General features: G+C 39.2%; 1 protein-coding gene and 1 pseudogene across 1 annotated transcript in view; both read right to left on the bottom strand.

The window, feature by feature from the left end:
- DNAJC1 (DnaJ heat shock protein family (Hsp40) member C1) overlaps window positions 1-12121 on the bottom strand; it is a 203067-nt gene that overhangs the window by 53672 nt on the left and 137274 nt on the right. The gene's annotated exons all lie outside the window — the stretch shown is intronic.
- The window catches only part of LOC149749946 (non-histone chromosomal protein HMG-14 pseudogene), a 29306-nt pseudogene extending 17185 nt beyond the window's left edge, over window positions 1-12121 (bottom strand).

Here is a 12121-nt window from a genome sequence, read left to right as displayed (position 1 = left end):
TCAGCCTGGATGGAATCTGACCTTTGGACCTGATGAAGTCATCCAGAACACCTGCCAGAAACTCAAGATACTTATAGGACCCTTACCCTAAAATAACTTGTGACAGTCTATCTACTTATCAGACCCCTACCCTAAAACAACTTGTGATCCCGGGACTTCCCTGGTGGTGCAGTGGTTAAGAATCTGCCTGTCAATGCAGGGGACCCGGGTTCGATCCCTGGTCCGGGAAGATCCCACATGCTGCAGAGCAACTAAGCCCATGCACCACAACTACTGAGCCCTCGTGCCACAACTACTGAAGCTCACACTCCTAGAGCCCATGCTCCGCAACAAGAGAAGCCACCGCAATGACAAGCCCATGCACTGCAAGCAAGAGTAGCCCCCGCTCGCCGCAACTAGAGAAAGCCCGGGCGCAGCAATGAAGACCCAACGCAGCCAAAAAAATAATATAAAACAATAAATAAAAACAAACTTGTGATCTCTTAAGGACAAATACAGTCTGACTCAGGTCAGAGTCAATCATAATTCTCACCAGGCAACTTTCAACACCCTCTGGCTTTTTGTTTTAATAAGCCCCTGACTCTTTTCCTCGGAACATTCTTTCAGAGTTACCAGAATCTGTGTCTCTTGATTTGTGATCCTTAAGACCCCAGATAAACACTTTTCTTATTTGCAGCCTCCTGCATTATTTTTTGGTTGACACTAGACGCATACTCAGTACTCAGAAAACACTTGTTAAATTGACTGAAAGAATACCATATGATAGTCTCGAGTATTAACCACTAACAAGGGAAGGCCTACGTAATTTGCAGAAAAGGGATACAGACAAGAATACAGCTAGGAAAAATAGGAATAGTTTATAAAATCATAGTAAGCTTTAAAAATATGTGTTATTTAGGTCTTTACTCATCTCTGCAAATTCAAGGAGACTTGAACTGACATCTAGAAAACCACAAACAAACCCATTAGAAGCTTTTTAAGTGAAAATAAGAACTTAGATGAAGTGTGCACTGAAGAGCTGCTTCTTTGTGAAGGCTTTAAATTTTCGTGTTTTATCCAGATTTCCTTATGACCAGTGGTATATGTCTGTAAGATGGTTCCCAGGATAAGGGAAATGGATGTGAAAAGTATAAAAACCAATCTCACACCAGGATCAAGTCATAAATGATACCTTCATACCCATACGTGTGCCACCATATATTTAATTGCACTTTTAGATGGGGTAGTTTTAATTAGAATTTTTTATTGAAGTATCATTGATTTACAATGTTGTGTTAGTTTCAGGTACACAGCACAGTGATTCAGTTATATATATACACATACATATATATGCACGTACGTACATATATATTCTTTTTAGATTCTTTTCCCATTTTTTCTTAACAGTTGTGATTTTTCTCTCACTGATGTATATTTTCCTTACTCTCAAGAGAAAGCTATTCAACTGTCATATTTTCTTCATTCCTTATTCAGTCTTAAAAATTTATGGCTTCTGATATGCTTTCCACTTACATATAGACAATACCAGTCAACAGTATTTTTAGTTTGAACAATAATAATACATCAGGTACTCTGTTCTTCCTTCATGTGTTTCCATACTTGAGAATAAAAATTAGATATAATAAATGTACCAGCAAATGAAAAGGTATGGAAAACTCCTTGATTACCTGAGCATACATACCACTGCGCCTGACACATAGCAGGCTTATAATAATTATGTTGAATGAATGGCTGACTGACTAGCTGAGTGAATGACGGAAATAAAGATTCCGGCCATTTTGACAGTGGCTGGAATTTGGCACTGAACAGTTCTTGCACGTAACCAAGCAGACTAGACTCGCTTTGCTAAGGGAGGGAAGAGTCAAGCTTCCGTTCAAAAGACAGTAATACTAAGAGCCATTGGTACAGCCTTACACCAAAAACTAGGCTAGGGGAGAAGAGAATGGCAGGAGCAACAGCTGGACAAGGGCTTCGGAGGCTTTCTTCTCACTGCTCAGTGCAGCTAAGCGTTCCAGTTCCACAAACATTATAGGTCCGTAACACTACCTGAGTAAGAGATTATTCAAATCTTTCAGGAAAGATCTGGCACCACACGATGGTAAATTAGATAAAGTTACCATCATTTGAAGTGAGGCTGTAAGTTAAGGACCTATATTAAGGCCAATAATATTTAATAAATGTTAGCTGTGGGTTACTGAATTTCCAAATAGCCCTCCAGAGGGAGGTGAGGGTGAGGGAAATCTGCTGTCTGCTTCCTACCAGCCTGGGCCACCATGCTGCTCCCTTCCAGCTTCCGCTTCCCACCCAGCTCCCAGGAGTGTCACAAACCTGCCCTTACTCATGGTTTTGATTGTGGTAAAACATACATATGTTATGTCTCTATGGATTTGCTTACTTTGGATATTTTATATAAATGGAATCATACAATATGTGACCTTTAGTTTCTGGCTTATTTACTTATAATGTTTCAGTGTTCATCCACATTGTGACATGTGTCAGTCCTTTGTATGGCTGAGTAATATTCCATTGTACATTTAGACCACATTTGTTTATCCATTAATTGATGGACATTTGGGCTGTTTCCACCTTTTGGCTATTGTGAATGGTGCTGCTATGAACATGCACATTTATGTATTTATTTGAGCTCTTGTTTTCAATTCCCTTGAGTATATACCTATGAATGGAAGGGCTGGATCATACCGAACTCTATGCTTAACTTTTTGAGGACCCACCAACCTGTTTTGCGCAGCAGCTGAACCATTTTACATACTTTCCAGTAATTTACGAGGATTTCATTTTCTCCATATCCTTGCCAACATTTGTTATTTTCCTTTTCCCCTCTTTTTCATACGGCCATGCTTACAGGGTGTGAGTGGTATCTCACTGTGATTTTGATTTGCATTTCCCTAATGATTAATGATGTTGAGCATCATTTCACATGCTTATTGGCCATCGGTATATCTCCTCTGCCCATCTTTGAATTGGGCTGTTTTTTGTTGTTGCTGAGTTTTAGGAGTCCTTTATATATTCTGTGTATTAATCTCTTATCAGATATATGATTTGCAAATATTTTCTCCCATTCTATTCCATCTTCACTATTAATAGTGTCCTTTGATATACAGAAGTTTCTAATTTTGATAAGTCCAATTTATCTATATTTTCTTTTGTTGCTGTGCTTTTGGTGTCACATCCAAGAAATCTTGCCAAATTCAATACCATGAAGCTTTCCCCATGTTTTCTTCTAAGAGTTTCATAGTTTTAGCTCTTGCATTTATGTCTTTGATCCATTTTGAGTTGGTTTTTCTATACAGTGTAAAACAAGGGTCTAACGTCATTCTTTTCAATATGGATATCCAGTTTTCCCAACACCATTTGTGGAAAGACTGTCCTTTCTCCATTGGACAGTCCTGGCACTCTTGTTGAAAATCATTTGACATATATGCGAGGGATATTTTTTTACTCTATTCTATTCCATTGATATATATGTCTGTCTTTATGGCAGTCCCACACTGTTTTGATTACTATAGTTTTGTAGTAAGTTTTGAAATCAGGAAATATGAGTCCTCCAATTTAGTTCTTATTTTCAAGATTGTTTTGGCTATCTGGAGTCCCTTGAGATTCCATTCTGATGCGGATGCACTGAACCTGTAGATTGCTTTGAGTAGTATTCACGTCTAACAGTAGTAAGTCTTCCAATGCATGAACACAAGATGCCTCTCAATTTATTTTTCTCTAGTTTCTTTCACCAGTGATTTGTAGTTTTCAATGTACTTCATTCATCTTTAAAATGAAGCTCAAAGCCACTTTGTCCAGTCAGTACCACTTGCTTACTGGAGGTCACAGTCTCCTCCCTCCCCCACCGTCTGCCTTGGGTTTACATAAATTGTAATGAGATATACTTTTTCCCATTTGACACTAAGTTTTCAAGATTTACCCATATTGATACATATAGTTCTAGTTCATTTGTTTAAACTGCTATGTAGTATTAGTTCCTAGGGCTGCCATAAAACATTACACTACAAACTGGGTGGCTTAAACATTTATTCCCTCATAGTTCAGGAGGCTAGAAGTCCAAAGTCAAGGTGTTGGTAAGGTTGGTTCTTTTTGGAGGTTCTGTGGGAGAATCTGTTCCACACCTCTCTCTAGCTTCTGGTGGTTGCCAGTAATCTTTGTGTTCCTTGGCTTGTACCTGTATCACTCCAATCTCTCCTGTGTGTTTCTGTGTATCTTCACCTTTTATAAGGACAGCAGTTATTGGATTCAGGGCCTGTCTTAATCCAGTACGACCTCATATTAACTAAGACCCTATTCCTGAATAAGATCATATCCTGAAGTTCTGGGTAGACATGGATAGTGCCCTTTTTGGGAGGGCACTATTCACTATACATTAAATGACTATAATATGTAATTCATTTATCTATTCATTCCCCTTGTTGATGGACATTTAGGTTGTTTCCAATTTTTCACTATTAGAATTCTGCAATGAATATCTTTTTTTTCTTTCATAATTGAGATTTTATTGGTTGCTTTGAGGATCAGTACACAGACATTTCAATTTGTACACAACTCTCAACATACGTACCAAAAATCTAAAAAATCATGTAGTTGTGATTCTTTTCTGAACAGTTATTCCAGTGACTTTCCAGCTTAAAATTTGGAGGCAAATTTTCCTTCACAGGATATCAAGTACCAATATCTTCAAATATTGATATGCTGTTACATCGTAAGTCCCACTAATTCGCAATTTAATATCATATACACTACATACTCAAATTGTCAATCGTTCACAGCACATTAACAGTTACTAGAAGAACTGGACTACCACGACCAAAGATGTTAACAGAGTGCACAAAATTCTGCCCAGGAGAGCCAAGATCAAGGGGTGAGTGGTTTGCTTTAGGAAACAATTCTACCAAAAACAACGTGGGAAGAGTAGTAATTTAAAGTGTTTAAGACATTAAATGCACAACTGACTATGCTTTGTATTATAGGATATAAAAGCTACCCCACCATCTGTGGAATGTTAAGCTCACACCCAAGACAATCAAAGCCTCCCATATTCAATATCCCACTATTTTCTGGTTGTACCAAAAAATAAACAACCAGCAAGTGATATCACCTCTTAAAAAAAAGCATTTACACTTAAAAAAATGGGATGAGGTGGGATTCCCTCCTTTTAAAAAATGTTTCTAGAACTACTAAAAAACTTGCGTTTACAAAATAGTTGACAAAAATATTCCTCTGGATTGTACAAGAAGGGAGACAGGGACCACTGATAGGACCAGGTGCATGGTATTAATCAGACTTGGCTTCTTTCTCTCCCGCTTCATCAGAGGCTGGGCTCTCCTCGTTTTTAGTTTCTCCATTTTCTGCAGGTAAGTCTTCTGTAGTCTCTTGGTTAGCCACTTCAGCCTGTTTTCCCTTTGCTCCCCTTTTCCCTTTTATCTGCACTTTTTTGTCTGAAGATTTATCCTTTCCTGCCGCCTTTTTTGGCTTCGTTTCCACTTTTGCAGGAGCCGGTGTAGCTGACAACCTCGCCCATCTCCTCTTGGGCTCCTCCTTCGCTGCCCCCTCCTTGGAGCTGACCTTCCTCTTGGGCATCGTGGCGGCGGCGCTGGCGCCTGCCGGGTACCTGTGGGCCGTGGCGCGCCAAGAGCCTTCGCGAAACTGGGCTGCCTGGCCGCTGCCGCTCCTCCCGCCAATGAATATCCTTTAAATGACTCTTTACCTACTTGTGTGTTTACTGATTCCTGACAATAGGATATGGGTATCTTCAAATTTGCAATTAGATATCACCAAACTTTTCTCCAAAGTAATTGTATTAATTCACTTTCCCATCAAAGGCAATGGAGATTTGGGACTTCCCTGGTGGTCCAGTGGTAGAGAATCAGCCTTCCAACACAGGGGACACGGGTTCAATCCCCAGTCAGGGAACTAAGATCCCACATGCTGACGGGCAACTAAGCCCACGTGCCACAACTATTGAGCTCGCGCCCAACAACTAGAGAACCCACATGCCACAAACTACAGATCCCACGCGCCCTGGAGCCTGCGCACCACAACTAGAGAGAGAAAACCTGCACGCCACAACTAGAGAGAAACCCCAGTGCCAAAATGAAGAGACTGTGCGCCACAACAAAAGATCCCGAATGCCTCAGTGAAGATCCAATGTGCCGCAATTAAGACCCAATGCAGCCAAGAGGCAAATAAAATAAATATTTTTTAAAAAGCAATGGAGATTTCCCATTTTTCCTCCACATAGTCGGCAACATCTAAATTTTTTTTTTTTTTTTGTAGTACGCGGGCCTCTCACTGCTGTGGCCTCTCCCGTTGCGGAGCACGGGCTCTGGACGTGCAGGCTCAGGGGCCATGGCTCACGGGCCCAGCCACTCTGCGGCATGTGGGATCTTCCCGGACCGGGGCACGAACCTGTGCCCCCTTTATCAGCAGGCGGGCTCTCATCCACTGTGCCACCAGGGAAGCCCGGCAACATCTAAATTTTAACTTTGCCAGATGTATTAGCTTGTTATTACAAAACAAACAACTGAAAATCTCAGTATATAAAACAACAGGCATTTATTTATCACATGAGTCTGTGGGACACTCAGAGATGGCTGATCTAGGCTGCACTAGCCCCGGCGGATTGCCGATATTACATGTTTCAAAGTTGGTATTACTATCATACTCATTTAACAGAGCAGAAACTTTTAAAGCAAACCTCAGGTATTAGAAAATGACTTTTTAAAACTCAATAACATTTTTAGGAAATTTTTGTATCTACGTTCATATGTAACAGTGATCTCTTCCTTTTCATAATACATATTTAATTTTGAAATTAAGATTTACATTAGCCTCATAAAAGAACTTGGGGAGTTTTTCCTCTACAAATATTAGAATATCTATATAAGATAGAGGTTATCTGGTCCTTGAAGGTGTGGTATTTGTGCATTTTTTTGCCATGTAAATTTAGGTTATGTTGTTAGATGCATAAAGATTATAAGGGTCAGAATTCTGATTTTTTACTTTCTCTTTACTTGCAATCTTTCAGTGACACTGTGTTTTAGATGTTTCTCTAATAACATGTGGCCACGTTTTGTATTAGTTTTTCAATTTGAAAATACTACTTTCATGTATTGTGATTACTGAAATATTTGGATTTATTCTTTATCTTAACTTATGCTTTTGTATCTTCTTTTATGTATCTTTTATTCTCTCTTTTCCTATATTCTATTTTTCTTACTGTGTTTTTCTCCACCTATTGGTTTGAAAATTGTACATACTATAGTTTTACCCCTATATTTAAAAAATAATCATTGACAAAGTCTAATTAGTATCTCTATCCTCCTCCCACTCAATACAAGGATGCTAAGGATGCTAAAATGTTTCTGATTTCCTTCTCCCATCTTCTAAGTTTTGCTGTCATACTGTTTTTAACCCCCTCCAAATTAGTCATCATCATTACAATAATTTCTTTTACAGTCAGTGCTTAAGATTTATCAACATGTTTACTTTTTTCTGAGTTAGAACTTTTTCTTGCTGCCCTCTCCTTCCTCCTGTATTCAATTTTCTTCTTGCTGAGGTATACCCTTTATTTGCCTTCAAAGTGAGGGTCTCTCAATGGCAAATTGATAAGTCTTAATTTTCCTGAAAATATCTTTATTTTATTCTCAACTAATACTTTAACAAGGTATAAAATGCTACACTGACAATTATTTTCTCTAAGCAATTTGAAGATATTTTTCTATCTTTTTCTGACATCTTTTGTTTCAGATGGGAAGGTAATTGTTAGTATAACTGGTGTTCTTTAATTTTTGCTCTACAATTGGTTTAAAATTTTCTATTTGCTTTAATGCTGAACAGTTTCTCTATGGTTTGTTTAAATGTGGATTGTTTTTATTTATCCTGTTCAGGATACTGTGTACTTCTTAAATATGAGGACTTGTCTTTCTTGCCAATTCTGGAAAATCTCAACCATTATTTTATGGTAATATTGCATCTCCCATTCGCTTCTTCTAAACTGTCATTAGATAGATATATGCTGTACTTTCTTATTCTATCTCCCATGTCTCCTAAGCATTCTTATATTTTCCTTCCTGATCTCTTGGTTCTGTATTCTGGGTGATTTGACCAGATCATCTTCCAATTCACTAATTCTCATTTCAGTAGTTTAATCCAACCATTAAAGAAAAAAAAAAAAAATCAATGAACATTTCATTTATAGTTCTTTTTTTTCTCTTATCCTGTCATGTTCTTTCATTAAGGTTTTATTCCTTCTTTTATCTCTTTAATTGTTTATTTTAAAATGATTATTTTTATGGTATCTTTCAGATTAGTTTTCTTATCTCCTGTTCTTAGAAGGACAATTTTCTTCTTTGTTGCATCTGTTGACTATCCTCACAGTTTATATTTATATTGTGAGCACATCTTCACTGAGGTTTTTGATTTTTTAAAAAATACTTCCTTAACAGGAGCTCCCAAAGCCCTAAGTTTTGTGGTAGAGAACAGTTTTTGCATTGGCTTCTGTCAGGGTCCTAAGGGTTTTAATAGCTCTGGACCACTGAATTTTTCTCATTCTTTCACAAAACAGTAGCCCTTTGAGACTAGGCTTTATGCAGGGGGCCCAATTCCAGCTGCCTGTGGACCCAAAGGCACAATTTTTGTTTCAAGTAAGTATTAGAACCCCAGGCACCAAGGCTTATATTCTGTGGTGTCATTTCCTGCTTTTGACTATGGTTTTGAGCTGTTGCTGGCATTAAAACAAAACTGGATTTCCCTTTTATTCCTTTAATCAAGGCTATGATTATTTTTTTTGTTCGTAATACTTAATCTTATATTGGAAGGGCAGGGCTCATTCATATCAGCTCCATCTTTTATGCTGCTAGAAATCTGCCAAGGGAGCCTTACTGAGGGCTAATCTATATTTACTCTTAAGTCTAATAACCTAATATTCACTTTATCCATGTCTATATAACATGTGTAGATACCACAGTTAGTCTATGATTTCTGAGTGCTATGAAGGAATCTAGAATTCACTTGTAAGACATAAGAACTAGAAAATAATTTGAAGTAGAGCAGCCAATTATAGAAGCAAAGAAAAACAAAGATCTAAGGGAAAAACAATACGAAAGAGCATGTATAAGCACAAAAACTCATGTTCTCACAACCTAGATTTCATAAATGCTGATGTTCTGCCACATGTGTTTTACCTCTCTGAAACATTCCACTCTCTCACTTCCTATTTTAATCCACTGTAATCTTCTGGTTCTCCTTACCCTGGGAATATTCCTTTGGTGGTTCTGATTTTTCCATATGTCCCCTACATGTTTTTCCTCTACATGCTTCCCTGGATTTAGGTATCAAATGTACACCAAGGTCTCTAATAGTTACATCTCTAATTTTCGCCTCTTAAATTCTACATTATTGGACTTCTCTGGTGATCCAGTGGTAAAGAATCCGCCTTACAATGCAGGGGACTTGGGTTCAATCCCTGGTCGGGAAACTAAGATCCCACATGCTGCGGGGCAACTAAGCCCGCATGCGACAACTACTGAGCTTGCGCGCCTCAATGAGAGAGCCCGCGTGCCGCAAACTTCAGAGCCCACGCACTCTGGAGCCTGCGTGCCACAAATAGAGAAAACTCGCACGCCACAACTAGAGAGAAACCCGCGAGCCACAACGAGAGAGGAGCCCGAGTGCCGCAACAAAGAGACCACGCGCCACAAAGAGGCCGCGCGCAGCAACGAAAAGGCCACGTGCCGCAACTAAGACCCAATGCAGCCAAAAAAAAAAAAAAAAAAAAAATCTACATTATCGCTGAATGTTTCCTCCCACTGGCATCATAAACTTGGCATGTGTCAAACTGATTATATATCTTCCTTTCTCCCAAACTGTCATGTCCTAACTGTGCTCTTTGTTATCTCTGTTAATGGCATCTGCCTCTTCCAACCACCCACTAGGCATTTTTAGTCTCCCAGCACCACCCCTGCTGTATAGCCAATCAATCAGTTGATAAATCTTGAAGATTCAGGAAGATTCACATAGTCTCTCCTCCCGTCTCTACTTTCCCTGCTAGCTACCTAATTCAGGGCTTCATTATCTCTTCGCCTATGGCAATAACTTTCCAGTTAGTCCTTCTCCTCTCTTTGACCTTTTGCATAATTATAGCCAAACATTTCTATGATACAGACTTAAAAATACACTGCACTACTTACAAAATATGACTTAAACATCTTAATCTCACATTCAAGAACTATGACTTGGCTGCAACCCACTTTTATAAACTTATTTCCCTTTACCATTTCAAGCATCCTTTGCAGTTAAACTACATTACTCACTGTGCCTGGTAATATGTTCTGAAGAGTCTCCTCGCAAGAGTGCTTTATATCACGCAAGTTCCTGTCTGTGGAATGTTTCTCCCTACCCCACTTCCAAATCCTTCATAATGCCTTTGTTTTTGTCCTAGGTGGAAGTAATCTTGCCATCTGCTGAACTGTAAAAGTTCTTTAACCTTCTCACAAAGCTGTTATAGTAAACCTCAAAATACGCTTATTTAGGTCTCTGTCTTGCCTTTTCAACTGGATAATATAGTGGTAGTGGCTAACAGCATGGATTCTCAAGCTGGTGAAGTAGGTCTGAATCATGGTTTTGTCACTTATTAGCTAACTAATTTGGAAAAAGTTATTTTATCTCTCTGTACCTCAGTTTTCTCCTGTGTAAAATGAAGAAAATAGTGTAGACCACATGGTGTTGCTGTGAGGACTGAGTTATATATAAAGTTCATAGAACAGTATCAGACACATGGCAGCCACTTAATAAATGCTATCTAATATTAAGGACAAAATTGGGCACGTCTTATTTATCATTGTATCACCCATTCACATTATTTCCCACATAGCAGGCAGTCAGCAAGTTTTTTTTTTAATTGGAAAATATTATAACCAATAGAATACTAGGTAGTTCAAGGCACTATACACTCAAATATAAGTGGTACAGAAATAGTGCTATAAGAATTCAGATAAGGGAAGTAAGATGAGTAAGAAAATACTCTAGGAAAGAGTGGCTCCCCAGTGAAATTGTATTTTAAAAGTTCTAATCAGAGAGAAGCAAACAGGATGAACTGATAGGATAATAGTTAAGAAACTATTAGCAGTCATGAGGCCATGAGATACTGGACTAGGATGGTTAGCACTGAGGGATTTCAAAGGGAGGGATAGAAACAGAGAGAGAAAACAAAGCCAGAATAAACTGGGTTTATAAAAACAGGAAGAAGTAAAAACAAATAAAAAACCCAACAAACTCAGCTGCATTTCTATACACTAATAATGAACAATCTGAAAAGGAAATTATGAAACAATTCCTTTTATAATAGCATCAAAAAGGATAAAATACTTAGGAATTAACCAAAGAGATGAAAGACAGGTACAATAAAAGCTACAAAACACTGTTGAAAGGAATTAAAGACATAAATAAATAGAAAGACATCCCATGTTCATGGACTAAAAGACAATATCGTTAGATATGAGTTTTACCCAAAGCAATCTACAGATTCAAAAAAATCTCCACCAAGGGCTTTCCTGGTGGCTCAGTGGTTAAGAATCTACCTCTCGGGCTTCCCTGGTGGCGCAGTGGTTGAGAGTCCGCCTGCCGATGCAGGGGACACGGGTTCGTGCCCCGGTCCGGGAGGATCCCACATGCCGTAGAGTGGCTGGGCCCGTGAGCCATGGCCGCTGAGCCTGCAGGTCCGGAGCCTGTGCTCCGCAATGGGAGAGGCCATAACAGTGAGAGGCCCGCGTGCCGCAAAAAAAAAAAAAAAAAAAAAAAAAAAGAATCTACCTCCCAATGCAGGAGACACGGGTTCAAGCCCTGGTCCGGGAAGATCCCACATGCCATGGAGCAACTAAGCCCGTGCACCACAACTACTGAGCCTGCGCTCTGGAGCCCACAAGCCACAACTACTGAGCCCACATGCCACAACTACTGAAGCCCATGTGCCTAGAGCCCGTGCTCTGCAACAGGACAAGAAACCACAATAAGAAGCCCGCGCACCGCAATGAAAAGTAGCCCTCGCTGGCCGCAACTAGAGAGAGGCTGCGCACAGCAACGAAGACCCAACACAGCCAAA

The sequence above is a fragment of the Delphinapterus leucas genome, chromosome 2, assembly GCF_059928025.1.
Source record: "Delphinapterus leucas isolate spDelLeu-1000000601 "Yukka" chromosome 2, BTC_Dleu_Yukka2, whole genome shotgun sequence".
Classification (NCBI taxonomy): Eukaryota; Metazoa; Chordata; class Mammalia; order Artiodactyla; family Monodontidae; genus Delphinapterus; species Delphinapterus leucas.
This window is presented reverse-complemented; position numbering and strand designations above follow the sequence as displayed.